Below are 22717 nucleotides of genomic sequence, written 5' to 3'. Positions count from 1 at the left end.
GGGGTTCATGTCAAGTTTTATTCAGTTGCCTTGGTGTTAAATTAAGAAGTGTGTGTGAAGGGGCAGAAAGATAAGCACAGAAGCTGAAGTAATTTAGAGAGGATTGAAGTTAAGTGAACATGTTTCGAGTTGGCACACTTGGACATTCTGTGCTTTTTGTATGTTTCTTTTATTTCCAACTAAAGATAATAACATAATTTTCTATGCTGTTGTATCAAAAGAGGCGTTAAACTCCGATGGCAAATCCAAACCACAGGCGGAATAAAAGCAGCAAGCGTTACTAGGTAGAGTTGGAGCTAAATACTTCCTAGTTTGCGAAATGCTTACAAAGACACGAACCTATGAAAGAGAGTGCACTGTAATGGGATGACTACCAGAGTGTACAAGAGGTAGCGAGAATAACTGTTTAAGGTAAGCTAAAGAGAAGGATTGAAACTCTGAAAAGAAGTATGTTGGCATCATTGACCTTGATAAATACATGGGAGAGGATCCGTTCACGGAATGAAGAGAATGAATTTAATTGTGGATAACGTGAGTTTGAAATATTTATGGAAGATCCTGGTAGAAATATATAGCAGCCGTGTTCAGTCAGGTAAGATTGCTACTCAGAAACAATGTCAGTGATGGAGACAGATTTCAGAGTCATTATGTATAAGTGATTAGTAAAGACAAAGTCCATAATTTTATAGACAAGGAAAAGAGTCCAGATAAGGAGTAATAAGAAGGTCAAAGTCAGAACCCATGAGAAGCTTGTTGAAAGAGTAGAACCAGAAGAGTGCAATTGAGGTCAGAATAGCTCCAGGGGATTCGAATATTTTGGAAGACAGTGGAGAAGGGTTTCTGGGATGTTGGGGTTCCATAGAGTCCAATTATCCAGAAACATCAATGACTATGAGAATTAAGGAATTTGGTTAGCTTCAGTAGAAAAATAGTGATAGAAATGCTAGAAAATTAAAGAATTTGTCATTGCTAAAGAATGCATAATAAGGAATATACACCGCATTTGAGGTTTTGCTGTCGAAAACAGAGATAGGATAATGTATATTTTCCAGAATCAGTGAGATTTGAGTACTTTTTAGTGGCTGAATGAAAAGGTTGAAAGGAGAGACAGCAAAAAAAGCACAGAAGAGAGTAAACGGATCAAGAATGTACAGGAAAGTTTAGACTGAGAGAGCAAAAGGACTGAAACTTCAGTAATATTTGTACATATAAATGCACAAATCCAGCATGCAAAATAACACTCGCCTAGATGATAAAGACTGAGGGAGAAACCCTGGGAAAACCCAGAGAACATTTCAAAAGGAATTTTAACATCAGGTATCACACTCAATAGGCTTCTGTTTTTCCAGTCATTGTCCCAAACATGCTATTTTGATCTATATACTTAAATAATGATTACTTTATTTTTTCATGTATTATCAAAGATCAGATAGTAAAATAAAAACCATGTAGGGACAGATAAGTAGCAAAGTTCAAAGAATCTATTAGGAGAGCTGAAGGGGTAGAGGGGTGAGTTCAGTATGTAGCTTTTTAAATCATCATGGGTATCTTTCATGAAGAGAAGCAAAAAGCACACAATGTGGGCAGGTCAGGGGCAGTTCAAACTTAAGTGAGTCAAAAGAAAATTTTAGGAGCACCTTTCAAGGCAATACAAATCCCAATAATAAAGGGTCCTTTAAATACATCAAAAGGACTGATTCATTCGGCAAGCGTTTATCCAGTGCCCATTCCATGAGCATCAATAGGACCAGGGGGTAATCATTGATTTAAAGGATCCAAAGAGGCAAAAAAATGGAGTGAAGGACAGCTGCGAAAATTTGTTCCTACCTTTTTTGAAGAAAATTATCAGAAGATCTCCCAAATAAATTTTCTTTAATATCACATGATGCTTTTTTAAACCTTTCTATTTTGAAATAACTTTAGATTTTCAGAAGCGTTTCAAAGAAAGTATAGCGAGTTCCCATATATATACCTTCACCAACTCTTCTAAAGTTAACATCTTACCTAATCATGTACATTTTTCAAAATTAAGAAATTAACTTTTGTTTAGTACTTTTAACTGAACTGGAAATTTTAAATGGATTTCACCAATTTTTACATTAATGTTTATCCTGCTCCTATATAACAAGTGGGTGAGGGACAGTCCACAGAACAGAACACATCCTTTAGGATGGCAGCAGGTGGAATATTAGCAAATGTAGAGCCTATGAAATTACCATTTTTGTCACATTCTGGAGCAAGAGAATTGTGCATCTCACTTCTATATACGTATTGAGAAATTATCAAATCTATAAAAAAGCACTGTTATCTTTAAATAAAGAGGGAAGAGACACCAAAAACTCTATGTTAAAAAATTACATATTTTCTTTAAAAAAGCTCTACTAATGACTTCCAGCGAACGTTATACAGAATTTCACAAAGGGTTGAAAACAACTCCACACAAAAGATAATATTTAAGTCTGTTCTCCTGAATTTGAGCCTCCACATCTAGGCATACGGAACTCCAGTCCACATAATGAGTACTGTGTGATGTGACCAAGATGATAAAGCCTCAGGGCATATTAGGTGAGAATGTACTCTGTACTCCTGGTCAATGCTTACACCTAAATTAGACTCCCAACTACTCTCTTTCTGATGGGCTGAGATGAAGAATATGGACCCTTAGAGCTCTTTTCACCCTAATGTGGCAGCCAAGTCAGTCCTCAGAGCCTTGTCTAGCTTTCTTATAATCTATGCCACCCCAGGTTCTCCTTGCTGTCCTATCTACTTTGAATACTTTTATATTGTTTGGTATTATATTATATGGTTTTGCTTTTCAGCATTACGTGTTTTGGAAAGTGATTAAAACATGGTTGGCTCTGTTGTTATTCGACGTCAGGGCCCATATGGTCCTTTTGTGTCATAATTGTGAGGAACAACATTTAAAATAAAGCCAGAGGTATAGTTTGCATGACATATTTCGGTTTGATGCTCTTTTTTTTGACCTGCTTTTTGAGCCATTATTTTAACTTTACATGAGCCAACTGTTGTCAATTCCTACTTACAAGGTTGGCTTATGTGCTATTGCTTCCAAGCATTTTATTAATATGATATAAGAAAATTTTAGAAGCTCCTTGAAAAAGGAAGCCATTTGAAAATCAATCACAATTTTGTAACTAACCTGGACAATAATCTATTTTTTAAACCAATTGTGTTCAAATTTTGTACATGAAGATCACCTGAAGAACTGAGGAATTCAAATCCCCAGACTCTGCATATATTTGCATTTCTAAGCAGCTCTCACAATTAGACTGCATTTTGAGAACTACAAAACTACTTGTTGCTGATATTAGACTGTGAAAGGGTAGCTGTAAAAGATAAAATGACATTTTTCCCAATCTCTGCTAACAAAAACTTAAAATGAAAACTGATTTTTAAATTGGAGATAAGCATCTATTTTGAATAAGATTCTCTCCTTTCAAGGATCTGCCTAGAATCTTCAATTATATTTTTCATTATAATAATTACACTTTCAAAACGAATTCACCCCAACAGTTTATTCGCAATAGCCCTAAATGTTTGTAGAACTCCCTCATGACTTGTTATATGACTTGCTTAAGCCATTATGGGAAAATGAGATTGGGACTCGATAAGGGGAAAATCATTATCTTGTCTTTTCTACATGCAGCATTCCAAAATTTAGAAAAGATATGATTAAAATAAAATTCCTTGGCCAGTTCTCACTGCCCATCAATCAATCAATCAAATGTGAAAACTTTGCTCAAAAGGTTAATAAACAGCTAGTAATTCAATGAGGACTGTACTAGCTCAGACATATATCACTTATCTCCTTCCCTCAAATGTGTACATTAAATCTCTACTTCTGGTAATGATTGAATAGTTTGCATGAAACTATTGTTCTCGTGAATTTACAATTACAAATTATGAAAAAAAAAATTAACTGTCTGAAAGTACTAGAGAGCATACAGGTAGAAGCTGAAGGCCCATAAAGGACAGAATTCACAGTGTTTAAGACTCAACTTTTCTCTAATTTCCCCCTAGAAATATTCACTGGTCTGCATGATACTCAAGTAATACAGTTCATGCAGAAAGCGAGGCTATTATTAGATTGAAAAATAGAGATAAGGATTCAGACCAAGCAGAGTAGCTGCAAATTTAGGCAAGAAATCCAAAAATAAAAGATGTCACATGGGGGAAGCCCAAGGTTCCTACGCACAAAATTCACTCAAAATCTTGGCTGACCCTAAACTGCACATATGAAAGACATGAATGCAAGAAGTCCAGAGTAAAGCAATAAATAGAAAGCTAAAAGGACTGAGCAGAAATTTCAAGAGCTTCTCAGTTTTAGGTAAGTTACACTTTGAAGTTCAAGCCTAAATGATTTAGGGGCTGGACAAATACCTTGGGATTTCCATTAAAACTATCAAAGAGCCATGCCTTAGGGTTAATGATCGTATCACAGCACTATTAACTTGGAAAAAACTGAAATACACCAACTGAATGAAAGCTCAAACTAAACTTCTACATTATCAAGGTGATCTGTCAGTAAGGTAATTCCTGCTGGAGTAGGAATCAACAGTCTTCAGAGGAAAGCAAAAGTATCCAGGTTCTTTGCAAGGTGACATCTACAATCTCCATTATGCAATAAAATAATAAACAGATGTGAAACAAACAATAGGGATGCAGAACCACAGATGATTCCTATGTTAGAAGACAAAGATTTTTAAATAACCACCAAAAATATGTTACAGAAACTACAGGAAATGATGGCTATAATGAAAGAAGAGATGGGGAATTTCAAGTGAACTATGGAAAATTGAATTGCAAATATTAGACATAAAAGTAAAATATGTGTGATAGTAAATACAGTGTATGGAACAAACACCCAATTGACTAATGAATGCAGAATAAAGATTCAGTAAAGTAGAGAGCAATTGTTCAACCTAAAGCCCAAAGAGTAAAGAAAAACAAAACTGAGAACAAATAAACACAACGTCAGTAATCTGTAAAAGAGTATAATGTAGTCTAACTTGTGTATAAGTTAGAGAAAAGGGGAAGAGTTAGACAAATGTTTGAAGAAATATTGGCCGAAATTATTTCAGATTTTATTTATAAACATCATAGAGCTGCACGAAGTTTAACAAACCCATGATAAGATAAATAAACGGAAAACTACGTTTAGGGACATCTTTTCAAAAATGCTAAAAGTGAAAGTAAAGATAAATATCCGAAAAGCATACAAGCAGTAGGGGCTATTAGGCAAAAGGACTAATAATAGAAGTGTCAGCTGACTTACTGTCAGAAATGATAGAAACCAGGAAAAAAAGAATATCTTTAAAGTACTGAAATGAAGATGCAGTAAGTACGCATTCAGGAAAGTAATAGCTGAACAGGTCCGTTGCCAATAGCCCCTCTCTGAAAGAAATACAGAGGTGGGTCATTCAGGCTGAAGTAAAACTAAAATTTCAGGTGTCAAGAAGAAATGAAGAGCATTGTAAAGCTAAATACGTTGGCAAATTTAGAAGATTATTTTCATTTGCTATTACATTTTTAAAAGACAATAGTTCCACAAAAATAAGTAGTTTGGGATTGTAATGTATGTAGAAATAACATATATGAAGATAATAACACAAAAGACAGGAGGGGGATAAACAGAACTATACTGTGGTAAGGTTATTATTATTACATTATATCTCAAAATAAATCAAGATAGAGATGAGTTCACAATGAATATTTTGATCTTTAGCATAACCACTAAGATACAAATACGTATAGCTTAAAACCCAACAGAACATACAGAACAGAATACTAAAGGAAAAAACATGTATATATATATTTGATTAAGCCCTAAGAAGTAGAGAATGAAGGAATAATGAGGCTGTGGGGAATAAAACCAAATAGCCAAATGGTAAATGTAGACCTACAATATTAACTAATACATTAAATGTAAATTAACCAAACATCTAATTAAACATATAGTTTTTCAGACTATATAAAGAAGCAGGAACCAACTACATTTTATTTATAAAAGACTGGTTTTAAATATATTGACACAGAGGTTGAAAATAAAAGAATCGGAAAATGGATAACATCTAAACACTGAGCATAGGAAAATTGATGTGGCTATATAAATATAAGACAAAATAGACTTCAAGGCAAGAAACATTAAAAAAGAAAAATAATTTTCAATTATGAAAGTGTCAATTCATCAAGACCCTATAAAACTCTTAAATGTGTATGCCCATGTAATAGAGGTTCAAAGTACATGACATGAAAATTGACAAAACTATAGGCGGAAATAGACAACTCTAAAATCTACTTGCAGATTTAACAGCTATGTATCAGTAGTTGAGAAAATACATGGATAAAAATGCCCGTAAGGAAGTAGAAGGATAACATTTTCATCTTACTTGACCCAACTGGGACCTTCTTAAATCACTACACTTAAAAACTGGAGAATGCATGACCATTCAAGAGCCCAGAGAGCTTCCACTAAGACAGGCCATATACTGAGCTGTATAAAGCAAGTCTCCATATATTTAAAAAGATTAAGTTCATTTAGAGTATACTGTCTTGCCACAACAAAATTTAAAAAAGAAATCAAACTATGCTTAGGATGCAACTAAAACAATCCTTAAAAAGGAAATATATTCTTTTAAATGTTTATATTGAGTAAATGAAAAAGAATTTACAACCAACCACCTAAGCATGTACCTTAAGAATCTGGAAAAAGAGGGACCGGCCCGTTGGCACAGCAGTTAGGTTCGCACATTCCACTTCGGCAGCCAGGGCTTTGCCTATTCAGATCCCAGGTGCAGACATGGCACCGCTTCGCAAACCATGCTGTGGCAGGCATCCCACATATAAAGTAGAGGAAGATGGGCATGGATGTTAGCTTAGGGCCAGTCTTCCACAGCAAAAAGAGGAGGATTTGTAGCAGATGTTAACTCAGAGCTAAACTTCCTAAAAAAAAAAAAAATCTAGAAAAAGAAACATTAGTTAAGCACAAGGAATTTAGATGAAAGGAAATCATGAACACAAGAATGAAACAGAATAGAAACACACAGTGGAGAAAAGTGACCCAGATGTGGACTTTTGAAAAGATTAATACAACTAGTAATCTAGCAATATAATACAAGGGATAAAGAGAAATACAAATATCAGCAATGAAGGCAGAATCATCACCATGGAACTTATAAATCTGAAAAAGAAAATACTGGTGTAGCATAACTAACTTTATGCCTCTAGGTGTCTCTAGGTGTCAGAAGTGAGTCTCTGACTTTCCAGGACAAAGAAGGCTTACTCTGTTTATACTTCTACTTCCTGCTTGTATATGGCCATTAACTTTGCCACATGGAGCAATATGTGGACTTCTGCTGGTCCTTTCTTTACTTAGTAAGAAAGTCCTTGTCGTCAAGGGACTTGAAGTCATTTTCTTTTGCTTCACTTCAAGAAAGTGAAAGCTCTTGGAGATCTGTTATAATAATGCAGCGTCTTTTATTATTAAAAACTTAATTTGAAGGAGGTGCATTTACCGGGTTAACTTAAACAATCTAAACGTTTATTTTATGTTTCACAGCTGAAAATATATTATAAATAAAGGTGTTCTCTGTTGATAGCAGAGTGAATATAATACAATTTTTAATTGAGAGTTGTATACTGCCTTAATCTGAACATCTATTTTCTTTATTAGAGCCAAATAGCATTCCTGTGCTGTATTTTGTCCATGGTGCAAACGAAATTCTACAACACTGTAGCAATTAAAAAGTGAACTTAAAAGATGCAATTAGAGTTTGCAAGAATTCAAAAGTTTCCGATTAATTGAGGTTCGCTAAGAAAGCATTATGTAGCGTACCATGTATAGAGAGTAAGAAATGGTGGCTATTTGGCAGTTCCAGCTAATTAAAAGTTGGTCTTCTCTAATCACATCTCTCAATTTCCCTCATATATCAGTCTGAAGATGGGTCCAAGTTATCTGAAGTTAAATGTTTTAAATAAAATTTTTTAAATAAAAAATTTAAAAGAAATTCTCATTTGAAAATCAGAAAGTGAATTTAGTACTTTTTAAGGCTATAGAGCACTAAAATATGATGAGGGGGGGGCGTAAAGTCACTTTGTGCTCTGAAATATTTTAGAGACAAAGAAAAACAATGAAAAGTAGAACTACACTTAAAAATAAACAGATTTCATTGTCAAGTATTTGCCACTGACATAGACATTTTACGTCTTTGTTCTTTTATACATCTATCATTCAACTCAGTAGAAGAATACATTTAAAAGAAGCGTATGACATGGTTCCTATTTGAATTTTACTTCATTTATTCACAAATATTAATTAAATTTTCTTAATATGTCAGGAGGATGAATTGGATAAATAATCTCTACCATTCATTCATTTCGTCTAAAACTTTTTCAAATGAGCGCTGTAAAGATTATGTTTTCAGAAATGAAGTATGTCTTAGACATCATATCCTATGTTCACTCATACAACACGTACAACCATCACACCATGAAACCTTGATGTATTTTATATGAAAAGAGTATGAATCCCTTTCTATCCTCAGATGTCCTCCTGGAGTTGTTTTTCACAATGGAGAAAAGCAGTGCTTACCAGCATAAATGAGTCAGAATAGACTTTGGTTTCCCAAAGCTGAATTAATGTCATTTCCAGGAATTGTTTAACATGTTGAAGGTGAAGTTACTTTGACATCTATTATGGCTAAGTTTGGCATTGCTTTTGGCTAGAAGGATAAAATATTTTATAGGATGAAATCCAAATCCTCTTTTCTGGAATTTTCTTACTGCCAACGTGTTATTTAACAAAAATTCACTGATTATGCCATTTCATTAAAGATATAAAAACCAATCACTTATCGACAAAGACTTGATTTATCCACTCATCAGCCATCAAGTCCTGTTCCTAAATCATGGCTTTTAACTAGTTCTTTCCTGTACACTTTTCTGAATATTCTTGTAGCTCATTCCTTCATTTACTTCAGCTCTTTTACCTAAATGAAATGTCATCTCCTAAAGGGGTCTGAGCACCCAGTTCCAACATATGCATGTGGACCCAATTTCAATATGTGTGCGATGGGGGGGAGGGTCTCACACACATCCCACAATTCTCTCTACACCCACTGGGTGTCCTACAATTCAACTCAATTCTGACACTATCTATTCAGGGATAGCATCAGATTCCACAAGTTAAAGGTTCAGTCTCACAAGACTGCCCTCTGTCCCACTTCAGACGCTAGTTGCAAGTCCAGGTTGTCATCTGTGCTTCTGACCAACTGGTTAAAGATGGTTCTAAGTATCCCCTCCCTGGGTTTGATTAATTTGCTAGAGCAGCTCATAGAACTCACAGAAACATTTTACTTACTAAATCACCAATTTCTTATAAAAGGATATAACTGAGGAACAGCAAGATGGAAGAGATGCATAGATCAAGGTATGGGGGATGGGCACACCGCTCCCAAGCTCACTCCAATGGAACCACTCTCCCCAAATTTCCACTTGTTCAACAACCTGGAAGTTCTCTGAACTCATCCTTTTGGGATTTTACAGAGGCTTCATTATGTAGCATGACTGATTAAATCACTGGTCGTCAGTGACTGAATTCCATCTCCAGCCCCAAAAGGCTGATCATTGGTGACGAACTCCATCTCCAGCTCCTCTCCCCTCCTCCGAGGTGGGACAGGTGGGACTGAGAATTCCAACCCTCTAGTCACATGATTCGCTCCACTGGCAATCAGCGCCCATCCTTAGATGGGGACCAAAAGTTACCTCATGAACATAACAAAATATTATGTTAATAACATTTTGGGAACATTATTTTTATGGTTCTCATCATTTGGGAAATTTCAAGGGATTTAGGAGCTCTGTGCCAGAAATGGGGACAAAGACCAAATATATATTTTTTATTATAAATCTCAGTAGCGTCCTCGGTGAGACCTTCTCTGACAATCCTGTTTAAAATGACAAATATCTGCACCAAACTCCCTAATATCCCACCAGCATTTTTCCCTTTTTATACTTACGACCATCTGACGTACTGTTTAAACACTACTGTACCAGTATATGATATATTTGGCGCACTGAGGAGCTTTGTCTTCGATGTTTTGATGTTCGCTGCTACATCTCAGCCTAGAACACTGCCCGGCTCAGAGCTCACATTCCATAAACATTTGCTAAGTGAGTGAACATATTGTGTAACTTCAGTAAGTACTCAAAGATAATGTGAGGTTAAGACTTTGGCTTAATTAACTTTAATACACAAATTAATTTAAATTCCCTCTTCATCCATGCATAATTATATGTTTGAAGTAATAAGGCATATGACGATTGGAAGAAGTGAAATTTTCACTTGTCACAAAAATTGATTTCATTTGAGGATAAAAAGTAATTTACCTCATAACTATTTTCTTTGAAATGTTATACACAGATGACTTCTAGACAATTGAAGCATACAGTTATATTAAATGAGTTTCAACAGAATATAGGCAGTATTACATTGATATGAAAAAATGTAACTAACATATATATTGGATGGAAAGTGAGCTAATTTTTAATATTTAGATGATTAGCAGAAAGCAAATGAACATAATTAACAGATTTATGCAATATAAGAAAATAAAGCATAAGAAAGAATTTTTTTTAATCTAAATATAAGTAAACAAGCTATTATTTATATACAGGTTCTTTCAACATACATACGTTATACCTTAGGTTTCTTGATCAGGACTATAAAAATATTTTTTTTCTTGTTTAATGCCTTAAAGACAAATATATTATTTCCTGAGAAATGAGCTAAACAAAATTTTAGAAAAATGCAATAACAACTGGTGAGAATTATGTTGAGTCTATTCAAAATTCATTTTTTTTTTTGTTTATAGCAATTGCTTCACATTGTGAATTGAAGCATTTTACAATAAAAGCATTAGACAGAAAGAAATCTATCTGTAAAAAAGTTATCAGAAACGTGGAAATAAACGAAAGACTACTGGAGCGTCTTTCGGTGGTGGTGTGGACTGTGCCTCTGATTGACTTACTATTGACCAGGCTATTTTGTAGCTCTCTAGAGGCTGGTGTGAACTCACAGATTTTGCCTAGTGGAAATGCAAATATTTTTTATCCCCAAATAATCCCAAAGTTTACTGTTATGACTCTGTAGGACCTTAACCAGTTTTGCATTTCGTGCAGCAAACTTAACATTTCTTTATTGATTGTCCATAAATATTCAGTTTCTTAAATGCAGTTTGAACTGGTTTTAACATCTTAATGGTTCCTCTCATTAACTGAGTTGAGTAAAATTTTTGACACATGTTGGGTTTATATTTTCCTAAGAATGTTGTTTTTACCTTTTTCTCCCTGTATAATATATATTTCTTGATAATTGTATACCAACAATGACATATGAATATATGTATGCCTACACACATATTTGTGTAATTGACATACCAATAACAATACTTATTTAACATGTACAGTTTTATGTATTTTGACACATTTATAAAGCATGACATCATCATCCAACATCTCTCCCAAGAGTCTGGGTTTAAACCCCAGCTGTTTGCCTTATCAGCTGGGTAACCATGAGTTAGCCCCTTAAATCTCTAAATTCACGTTGCTTATATATAAAGGAGAATAAATCTTGTACGTATTGTACCTATGATAAAGTGAGGAACAAGTGAGAGAGTGAATGTAAAAGCATGAGGTGCCAAAAATGTAACTAGGGCATAAAGAATTAGCTACTATATGAATATAATATATTCTTTTAAAATGTAAAAATTTTCTATCATAATAATAATAAAGTAATGATAATTATATATTCACAAGCACCTAGTATTGTTATAAGCACTTTACATATTCAGTTTTTTACCAATTTAGTTTTTAACAGTTAAAGTAACCTATTTAATTCAATTTTCTGATGAGACAATCAAGATACAGGAAGAACTAACACAGCTGGAGACCTTCTGATGTAGAGGACAAGCATTTGGTCTGATGGAATAGAGATTTTTATCTTAGTTCGCTGATATATCAGTGTTGTATACGTACCAGGGTCTCAAAAACATTTCTTTAAAATCTATGATGCTGATAATAAAATATTTAATTAAATACAATAAGTACTTAAATAAAAATCAGTTCTTTCCTTGGCATGAAATTTATGTTACGGCATGAAATTTATGTTACAACATGAGGTTTGATTCTTAATTCTGAAGCCAGTAACTACAATCTTGACTTTTTTTTTTTTTAATTTGTGCTGGACTATAACCTCATGGATGATCAAAATTATTAGATTTCTCAGAAACCTGATTTTGACTTCAACGGATATCTTAGTCTAAACTCTCAGTTACACAATTTGATTAAGTTCTAGAAAGGCATTGTACAACATTATGCCTATAGCTAACAATACTGTATTGTACACTTAAAAATGCATTAAGAGGTTAGAGCTCCTGTTAAGTGGTCTTACCACAATTTAAAAAAAAAGAGCTACGGAAATGTGACCTTTTGTGGCAAGCTTCTTTCACTTAGCATAATGTTTTCAAAGATCATCCACACTGTGGCATATATTAATATTTCACTCCTTTTTAAACCTGAATAATATTCCATTTTATGTACATCCCACATTCATTCATTGATGAGCATTTAGGTTATTTCTGCCTTTTAGCAATTGTGAATAGCGCCACTATGAACATGGGTGGGCAAGTATTTTCTTGGGTATCTGTTTTCAAGAAATACCCAGGAGTAAATTCCTTGGTCATATGGTAATTCTATGTTTAACTTTTTCAGGAACCACCAAACAGTTATATCAAATATAAAGAATAGGTAAATCCATAGAGACAGATGACAGACTAGTAGTTGCCAGAGGCTACGGAGACGGACGAATGGGGAGCAACTGATTGATGGGCAGAGGGCTTCCTTTGGGGATGATGAAATGTTTTGAAATCGGGGGGGTGGTTGCACAATATTGTGAACGTGCTAAATGCCATTGAATTGTTTACACTGGAGTGTTAAATTTCACATTGTACATATTTCACCTCAATAAAAAAATAGTTAAAGGCTAGTAACTGCTGACAGGTTATAGAATTAAACTTAATCTATTTTTAGTATGCTTAAATTCATGAAAACATTTTTCTTTTATCTTTAACAAGAATGGAAAAATTCTCTATCAATGTATATGATAGAAAATGTCTATTTGCTGATCTCTCTTTTGGTATGTTATCTAAATCCTGAGCATAATTTATTTCATTAAAATACATTATTGTCATACAAAAAATAGTAAAATGATCGGATATATTAATTTATTAATAAATGAACTTTCCAAATATTTAAAAGTTTCCAATCGGGGCTGGCCCCGTGGCCGAGTGGTTAAGTTCGCGCACTCCGCTGCAGGCGGCCCAGTGTTTCGTTGGTTCGAATCCTGGGTGCGGACATGGCACTGCTCATCAGACCACGCTGAGGCAGCGTCCCACATGCCACAACTAGAAGGACCCACAATGAAGAATATACAACTATGTACCGGGAGGCTTTGGGGAGAAAAAGGAAAAAAATAAAATCTCTAAAAAAAAAAAAGTTTCCAAATTAGGACAAGCATAACTGAAATATCTTTATTTCTTGAAGGTATTTTAGTCATATGTTTTCGTATGTTTTTAGAGAGAGAGTCACATATTCAAAAGAGATAATCCTGGTTTCTTGATGAAAATCAATCAAAAGGTTTAAATAAATATCTTTTAAAAGAGTCTTTATATGCTTAGATGAAACTACTGTAAAGTATTTTTACATGTTACTAGAGGGGACAACAATTCTTTATATATCTTGGATTCCATATTCTCAATATGCAAACAGGAAACACATTAGAAATAAGCATATTATGATTTTAATACTATGTATTAGCTTTATTTTATTTTTTGTGTATATGCTATATAATACTTTTCTATTAAAGTAATAATTTAAGGAAGACAAGCTAAAGAGCATATCAAATAAAACTTTCTTATGTCAGATTATATAAAAATGATGACAATTTTTCAAACTGAGCAGAACAACTAAATGTACTATTTCTAAGTATTATATGCGTTTGTCTCTTATTTTTTCTCCCACTATATCCAAGCATGTTCATTTTCACTTTTTAAATCTACATATCGACATAGAGTTATTTTTAAACAATGCCTATTGAGTTTTCAAACTATTATATTTTCTATTCTTATATCCACATCACAATAATATTAACCTGGTTATAATTACACACCCCATTTCAATATCTTCTTAATAATATCTTATCACTTTCCAATCATCGTTTCATTACTATTTCTTTTTCAAGCGTAATTGCAACAAAACGCTGATACGTTATCATGAAGAAGATACATCAGAGCTATTAAAATATTACATTTGCTGCTAATTTAGGTAATTACCTGTTATATCTTCCAAAGACGGAAAAACTCTTTTATACTTTTTGGTTCCCAGGGAGGAATAGCTCGGTTCAAAGACAAGTCTACTGGAAGGTGCCAACACATAGCCCATTTACATGTTGTGGTCAGTGTACTGCTCACTGTCATGTGATTCTCCCTCTGGTCAAGCTATAATTATTATTCTAACCTGCATACAGAGGAGAGAAAGAAAAATGCAGAAGCTCAAGATGCTCACACGGATGATGGTACAGAGGAAGCTGCAATTGAGCGTGTATATAATAAACGCGGAGGAATAAATGCTGGAGGCTGACTCTTGGCCACTTGGCAGGAGTCAGACGTTATTTTTGGAAAGGGATATGCAAGCACATTTAAGTCTGATTGTGCAGTATTTCAAAGAAACCAGAATATGTAAATTGGTTTCTTAATGAAAGCTTTTGACGTTAAATTTCATTCCAAAAAAATATTCATAGTTTTCTTTCAATAGTGGTCTTTAATTTTGAATAAGAATTTGGTATTAAAATCAGAAAGAGGTGACTTAATAGCACTGAATTCTGAAAAAGGTCAATCACTCAATTAATTCAATTTTTCAAAAACTAGACAATAAGTTACCGCATCCTCAGTCTAAATTAGTCAAAGGACTATGGGGACAATAGAAATTTACCATCTGTGCTTCACTACCAACAAGGACACTAATTTCATATATGAAGTTAAACACAAGAATTATGACAAAGTCACATGATGATGCTGAGACATTACATGAATAATGGAACTCTAAAATTAACCTCAGAGCCACTAGGAAGCAGATGTTCCTCCATCCTGTCAGTCAATCTTAAATCAATTAAGATATTCTGAATAAACTGCCTCCACAGAGAGAATCCATTCATTTTAACATGTCAATCTCATTGAATGTTTTTCACTGTGCTCTGAAAATGCCTTTACACTGACATACATTTAATTAGGGTTAAGTAAAGACCATTTCTCTTCTCCAAACTTAAAAATCAAAACCATAGAAAAATTAGTAAATCAAATTAAAGTTTATTCCTTGAATATTTGAAGTTTTGAGCAAAGTAGAAAGTGACAGGATTAAAAAAAAAGAGAATTTATGATTAAAAATGAGGAAGATTTCATTTAATTATTATCTAATCTTTAATGTGAAAATTGCATGCTCACTATCTGAAATCAAGTGCCTCCTCAGTCAGCTAAAAGCAAGACAAAGATAGTTGGTTAAGATTTTCAGAAAGAGAGACAGGATTATAATTTTAGATCTGTCTTCAATTATTGACTATAATCCAAATATTTACGTTGTACCGTAAGTTATCAAAAGAATTCATGAGAATGTTGGTCAATTTAGGTAATTGGCTCTATTGATCTGTATGTGGACAATCTTTTGTCTAAAGTGATTGACACACGCATGGACAGATCAGGTGGTGTGGCTATGCCAGTTCAGCTGGATTTCTTGCACCTGTCACGCAAATATAATCAAGATCTCTTTTGAAGTCTTTGTCTTTAAGATCCAATTAAGCTCAGCTCCGATCTGTTGTCCTCAACCATCTTGGACCATCAGTATTCTACACCAAGTAGAAGTTTAGTGCCTCCCATAAGACTCCTGTGGACGAGCTTAGATGTTCACGATGATTGCTGGATCTTTTCTTCTACTGCTGCAGAATCAGCAGTAGATTGCCTGCAGCTTATGGATTGTCTGCTCTCTTGCACGTACAGTCTCTCATCTTAGACCCAGATATGAAACCTACCCACATCCCTCCATTTCCAGACATACAGCTATCCTTCGGCTTGCTGTCAAGGTAATTCTCTGCAATAGGATTTACTGAGGATCATTGAGATAGCTGAGATGGAGTTTGGATTAAGTGAGGGGAGAAAGTTTGGAGATTGAGGACACAAGAATGAATACTTATGGGGAGAGAGGATGCTCTGCAGAAGTATAACCAACTTTTTATTAGTTATCTGTTCTTAAATATCTTTAAGGCACACACCAAGGGTCCTGGAAATCTTCTCTCCTTCCTCTTTCTCTCCTCCCTGAAATTGCTCTTACTTTCAATGAAGAGAAATTCGTTCTTTTTTCCTTTTTCTGAAACTATTGACATTGTTTTTTACCTCAGTCACTAAACTAAATTTTAGTGAATTGTAAAGAGATTGCTTTACGACCAAAAATGATTTTGGTTTTGGTTTCATATATATGAAGTGGTACATGAGTCATCCCTCCCCCACAAGTTTGGAGTTAATACTAAATTCAGAGGGAAAAATAGATAAATATCAGCACTAAACAGAGGGAAGGGAATCTGAGAACCTTGAATTTATGAAATGTAACTGTGAGTAGAAACACAACCAAGAAAGTCTCAGTGGGGCTAAAGATTTGTGGGAAAACCACATCTGGTTCAGCTGTTAAAATGGTCTGTTTCAACAGAGATATCCTTCAACAAATATGTTTTATTGTAAATATGTCAAGTAAGCATGCACTTGTAAATTTCATTTTATGACATTCTTCTCTTCACAAAGAGTAGTTTAGTTTTTATTGTGATAGAGTTACCAGCAGTGTTTTGTAGCTATCAGGTATTTAGATAGCGCATTGAATTGGGGGGTTTGGGAAGTGATTATTTTTTCTATGTATTGGGCCCCTATGAAGATAGGTATGTTTTATAGAGAAACGTCTCCTGACTTCTGAATGTTCGCACGAAGGAGAAAATTGGCTCATCTCTATTTCATGTTGTTAAGTAACAGTACAATCAATTATACACAAAATATTCCCACAATCATATTTCATGTGCATGTAAACACATAGGGGTGTGTGTGTACCCGTGTGTGAGCATGTAACTGAACAGAATGGATCTCAAAAGAATTGTTTGTTTTCCTTGTCTGGGTAAGGAGTTATTCAGTCCAAATAAGTGTTAGATTTCCTATGTTTTTTCTAATCTAAGAAGGTATAATTCAAATCATGTCCTGGCCTGAAAATTTGCAGTATTAAAACATGATTTCAGAATTGCAGTATCAGGATGAGATTTTATCATTTATCATTTCATCTCTTCATTCATCCTTTCATCTCTTCATTCAATCTTTTAGCATACATTCCTTCAAACTTGACTTTAGTAAGCCATCAATTATAATATATGCCAGTATTTTTTGAAACAATAAAGAAAAAAAAACCTTGTGAATTCAAATCTGGCATAAGTTAATGATAATCCTGTGTAATACATGAATTAGTTACACTCTTCTTTCATTACGTTGAGGTTTCTTTCATTATGCCAAGGAATTTTGCAATTTTTAGCTGTATTTAGTTTGCATTCCTGGCACGGGATTGGCAATCATTTTACATGTGTTATCAATAGTTAAATATTGTCTGCTTGTGGGAATTTTCCTTTTTTGGTCACCAGAAGGCACTTGGATGTGGCTTTGCAAGACAATATGGAACAGCTGTCATTTTGCCTGTGAAGACTATTTGTTTCACTATTACCAAAGTGATGCGCCATTGCTCTTTTTCTTTCCCTTTCTGTGAACGTAGTAACTTCCTGTTTCAGTGACGAAACATTTTGTAATCTTTGGAAGATTTAAATGTCAATTAAAATCAACACATGCAGTGACAACAATGCACACAATTTTAAAGTGATGAAAACATAACCAGATTTGACCAAGTTCTTGCATGCATAAGCAAGGACAAGTGGCTCACACCTGTTTCTTAGCCACTGTGATTGTAAGATGCCATTGATTGCAAGATACCATAGATTTCAAAGTAATGATCCACATTTCAGAGAAGTCACAAAATGAACAAAAAGAGCATCTTAAACAATGTACTATGATATTTATTGAATTTCACTACGTGCCAGAAACTATGCTAAGTCTTGGCAGTTATGGAAGAAACATGCTTTGGTCAAGACTTCTGTAATCAAATCCTCTATGAGAATACAGAAAGTATGGTGTGGTGGAAAAAATGTGCTCAAGAAATTCAAAGAGGATAGTCCTTGAAGCTGGGAAGACCAATGCACGCTCCAACAGGAAGGTGTCAGTTCATCTAAAACTGAAAGAGACAAATTTTAGATGAGTGCAGATGGTAAGGGGAAAGATATTTGAAGCCAAACTCAGGTTACGGGCAAAGATTTAGTCAGAGGCACAAAAACAAGGAGGATACTCAGGAGATGGGGAGAGGGTTTATTTGGCTGCAACTTAGCACGTGAGGGGGAACAACTGCAGGTGAGATGGGAACAGACTCTAAATATGGAAGATTCTTGAATGCAGACTGAGAAAACGAGTCTAGAGTTTTTCTGAGGTCACTGACGCGTGTTCAAAGTTGTTTTTCAGGAAACCAAACTCCAGTCGCTGACTTATCTGAGCCAATACGATAATTTGACAAAGATCAGGTTTGTGGTACATATCAATAGACTCAACTGTCTGTAAGCAAGTGAGGAAAGGGGTGACAAGGGGAGGATGCTGCTTTTCTCCATCCCTGTCCTCAATGAGGAGTCGTGCTCAGTAATGAAAGCAAGTTAGAACAAATCCCTTTCTGTTAGCAAATACTCCAGCAAAAAGCTTGAATGAAAGAAGTGCTCTCAAATGGAGAAGAGGTCGTTCTTCTGGCCGAAATGGGAGAATTCGTAGTCAGATTGGGCAGCAGGAGCTCATGTGAAGGGAAATTGGGCAAGATCAAAGTACTCTAGACATAAAAGGCTACTTTGTGGGGTTGACGTTGGGATTTTTATATCTTCTAAAAGCAAGCCCCACAAATTCCAGCATTCCAAAACTACTTCTAATAAATCAACCACAAGGTGTGCATGAAACTTAGGGTTAACTTGTTTATGCGCACATACTTATGACGCTTCTCTCAGGCTCATGTGGTTCAAACTAAATCAATAAAAACACATATAACAATTTGGTAGCAACACAGCAAACAGATTAGTAGCTGGAAAAATTGGAATTGGGGTTTGAGGTACTAAAGTCTTCTAATAAGCCGAGATGAAAATTAACGGAACTGAAATAGGATAATGGTGGTGTAAACATGAAGGATGGAAGAGGTATTTTTAAAAGCCTTGGTAAATATCCCTGATACACTCAATAACTTAGTTCTAAGTGCATGCTTCTTTTGTTATGAGTTGAGGTGAAATTGCAAATTAAAATAAAACTCTTCCAGAATACAGTCGGGCTCTATTTCCCATGAATGTAAAGAAAAGTAATTTGGAAACCGAGAAATATAAGGAGACCTGCTACCTTTTACCGACCAAGTAGCAGTCCTTAATTGCCATTCAAGTGCAAAAAATTTTTTTTCGCTTAAAAGACATTAAATTTTTATTGTCAGTGAATAGCGATTTGATAGCCTTTTATACTTTCGGTTCTATCTGTACATCTATTGAAAATGCATGTGATCGATCTTGAGATCACACTCTTACTCTGTTTATTGAAGAGTGCTAGACATAATAAAGGATGCATCAAGTAATGCTTGACCTTGAAACAATCAGTTATTCTTTCTCTATTGAAAAGAACTTTTGAAGTGTCATTTCAGTCTGCAATCTTTTTATTTATTTCTTAAGTTCCCCATTATTATTCCCGTATACCTTTCCATGAGTTTTCAGATATCATGGGAGCCCTCGTCTAACCATCCAGCCCCACAATATCTGCTTGCCCAGTCACAGCGCAGGACCCAGGCCCATCAGAGGGGAACTGTAGGATCTGTGGACCCTGTTTTACATCACAATTGATCTGCTCATGTCATCAAAAGTGCTAAACTACAGCAAAGAATTCCTTCAATAGTAAATCTTTTATCTAAATATCTGTACAGTCTAAACTTTGTCAAAATCTTTGGATATAGACATTATCAACATGAACAGGTTAGGGTTTTAATAACTTTTGGAGTGTTAGAATACTTCAAAAATCTTAGGAAATAAGTTTTCCCGAAAACAAGCATGGAGGACAAATCCTCTAAGTTGATGTGGCAGGCCGGTTTATTCCAACTTCAGGGACACTAAACATGAAACTATGCTCAACTTCATTTGTTGTAAAAGAAATGCAAATCAAAACCACAGCACCATCAATACCACTCCAAACACCAGAATGGCTAAAATGAAAAAGACAGAAAATACCAAGTGTTGGCATACATATGGAGTAATAAGTATTTCCATACACTGCTCATACTCTTTTTAGAATACTGCAAAAAGCTATTTTTGAGAAAACAGCTAAATGTATGAATACCACATGACACAATTCCACCCAAGAGAAATGTATATGCTTATAAAAAATGTACAATTCTTAATATCTGAAAATGGATATTCATCAGTAATACAGTGGCTATATGAATGGTGGTTTATTCACATAATGACATACCATTTCACAAAGAGAATGAAAGATTACAATTACATTTAAAAATTTAGTTGAGACTCATATGGGATGGACTAAGAGAAACCACTGACAGAAACAAAAGTATGACCTCTTCTTAGTAAGGCAGACCTGGAGATTTACCTGGAAGGGAGACAGACGTAAAATTGGTCTGGCTGTCCACATAGATTTGAAATTTAAAATATATTCAAATGAGTATCGGAAAGAGAGGCTGGGTTCACCTATGTTAAGCAACATTGTGAACTACAAAAAGGATCAGAAATGGAGGACAACATAAAAAAGAAATGATCTGTTAGGAAAAAGATTGTACTACCAATTGTGCTCCTCTTACTCAATGATTTAGGGGTCGGAAAGTTTTACTCATTACTTCCAATTGTATTACATCTAATAATTTGATTAAGAAATATTTATCTGACTTCAATTTATTTGTCAAACTAGTTCTTTATTCAAATTAAAGCATATGAAAATTCTAAATGCTGCCTAATTTTGAGTGAAAAGATTATTTGTCTCACTAATGAAAAAAAAAGAGAGAATACACTAATTATTCCTTTTCCAGTAAACTTTCTTGATATGGATGTCCCTTTCTAGAATGCTGAGGTACAGATATAGACACTAGATAAGCACAAATACTTCAACTGAGACCAAGAGTTAAGCTTTCATCTGTATTTATCAGATGTTGGCCTCCTCAACATCTCTTTTTCCTCAGGACTAATTAGGCCTTCATAAATGATTACTTCCCATCCTCCCCAAGAAATAAAAATTTACGATGAAGGTTGAAAAATAGACAATACACTCTCAAATTTTATTTATTTCATCTTATGAATATAAACACAACTATGTTTATAAATATAAACACAACTGAAGCAACGAGGAAATAGTCTCACTATTCCCAAATAATGAGAAGAGAGAGAACATTTTGACTATAATGAGAAAAGAGGGACAATTATTGGGCTCAATTCCACAAAGTCATGCAATAGGAAATTGTTATAAAACACCCAGAATTAAAATATCCCTTTATGCTTAGTCAGTAGCAAAGGAGAATAAGTATTTAACAGTTGATTTATAGCTTCATTTCACATTTTTCTTTTTACTTGCACCAGTTGCTTGAACTATAAGTTCCTTTTGTCATAAAGAAATGGGAATATAATCACATCCTAATTACATAGCTTTGGGTTATTTGTACAATTAAGTTATCTGTTACAAAGTTAATGAATGTTAATAATGCAATTCTCCTTGGTGACCTGATTGATATACTAACATCTATTGAATACTGCAGCCCATTAATTGAAGCATACTTATTGAATGAATACTGAATATTCTAATATATACATATATATATGTTTTTCTCTTCCAAATCACAATCATTCATTTATGACAACATTGTTTTTAAACAGTCTCTCAATTTTTAAAGTTTTAAATAAAAAAAGAATAGTTAATGCTAATTCATTTATCGTATTTTATATAAAAATGCTTGGCATCAACGTAAACTAGTCTCCCGAAATTTAGGAGAAAATGTTTCCTTTATCCCAGATAGGGCCAACCATGGAATACGGGATTAGCACAAATGCACCTCAAATATTAATGCCCTTAGAATGTGATGCAGAGAAAATTGGAAATAATGGAGGAGAACTTTCTTTATGATGTAAGGTGAAAAAAAAATAAAAGCACACACACAAAATTAACACTAAGCATTCCAATCACTGGGGAAAACTTGTTGCTTTCATCTCCTCTTAAACACTGTCAGTAGTAAGAAATTAGGTTAAGATTTAGATCACTGTGTGTTAAATTATATTTATGCCCTTGTCAAGCAGTGCGACAGTGTTTCCTTGTATAAGAAATCTTTAAACAACGTGTTCTACCAAGTAGCTGCTGGTGTTTACTTCCAAATTCGATCTGGTCGCATTAGATACTGTAAACAGTGACCTTTAAGAGTCCATTTTAAAAAGACTATCTTTAAGGGATGTTTATTTGTATATAAG

The sequence above is a fragment of the Equus przewalskii genome, chromosome 7 (genome assembly GCF_037783145.1).
Source record: "Equus przewalskii isolate Varuska chromosome 7, EquPr2, whole genome shotgun sequence".
NCBI lineage: Eukaryota > Metazoa > Chordata > Mammalia > Perissodactyla > Equidae > Equus > Equus przewalskii.
The sequence above is the reverse complement of the archived record's forward strand: the minus strand, read 5'-3'. Positions refer to the sequence as shown.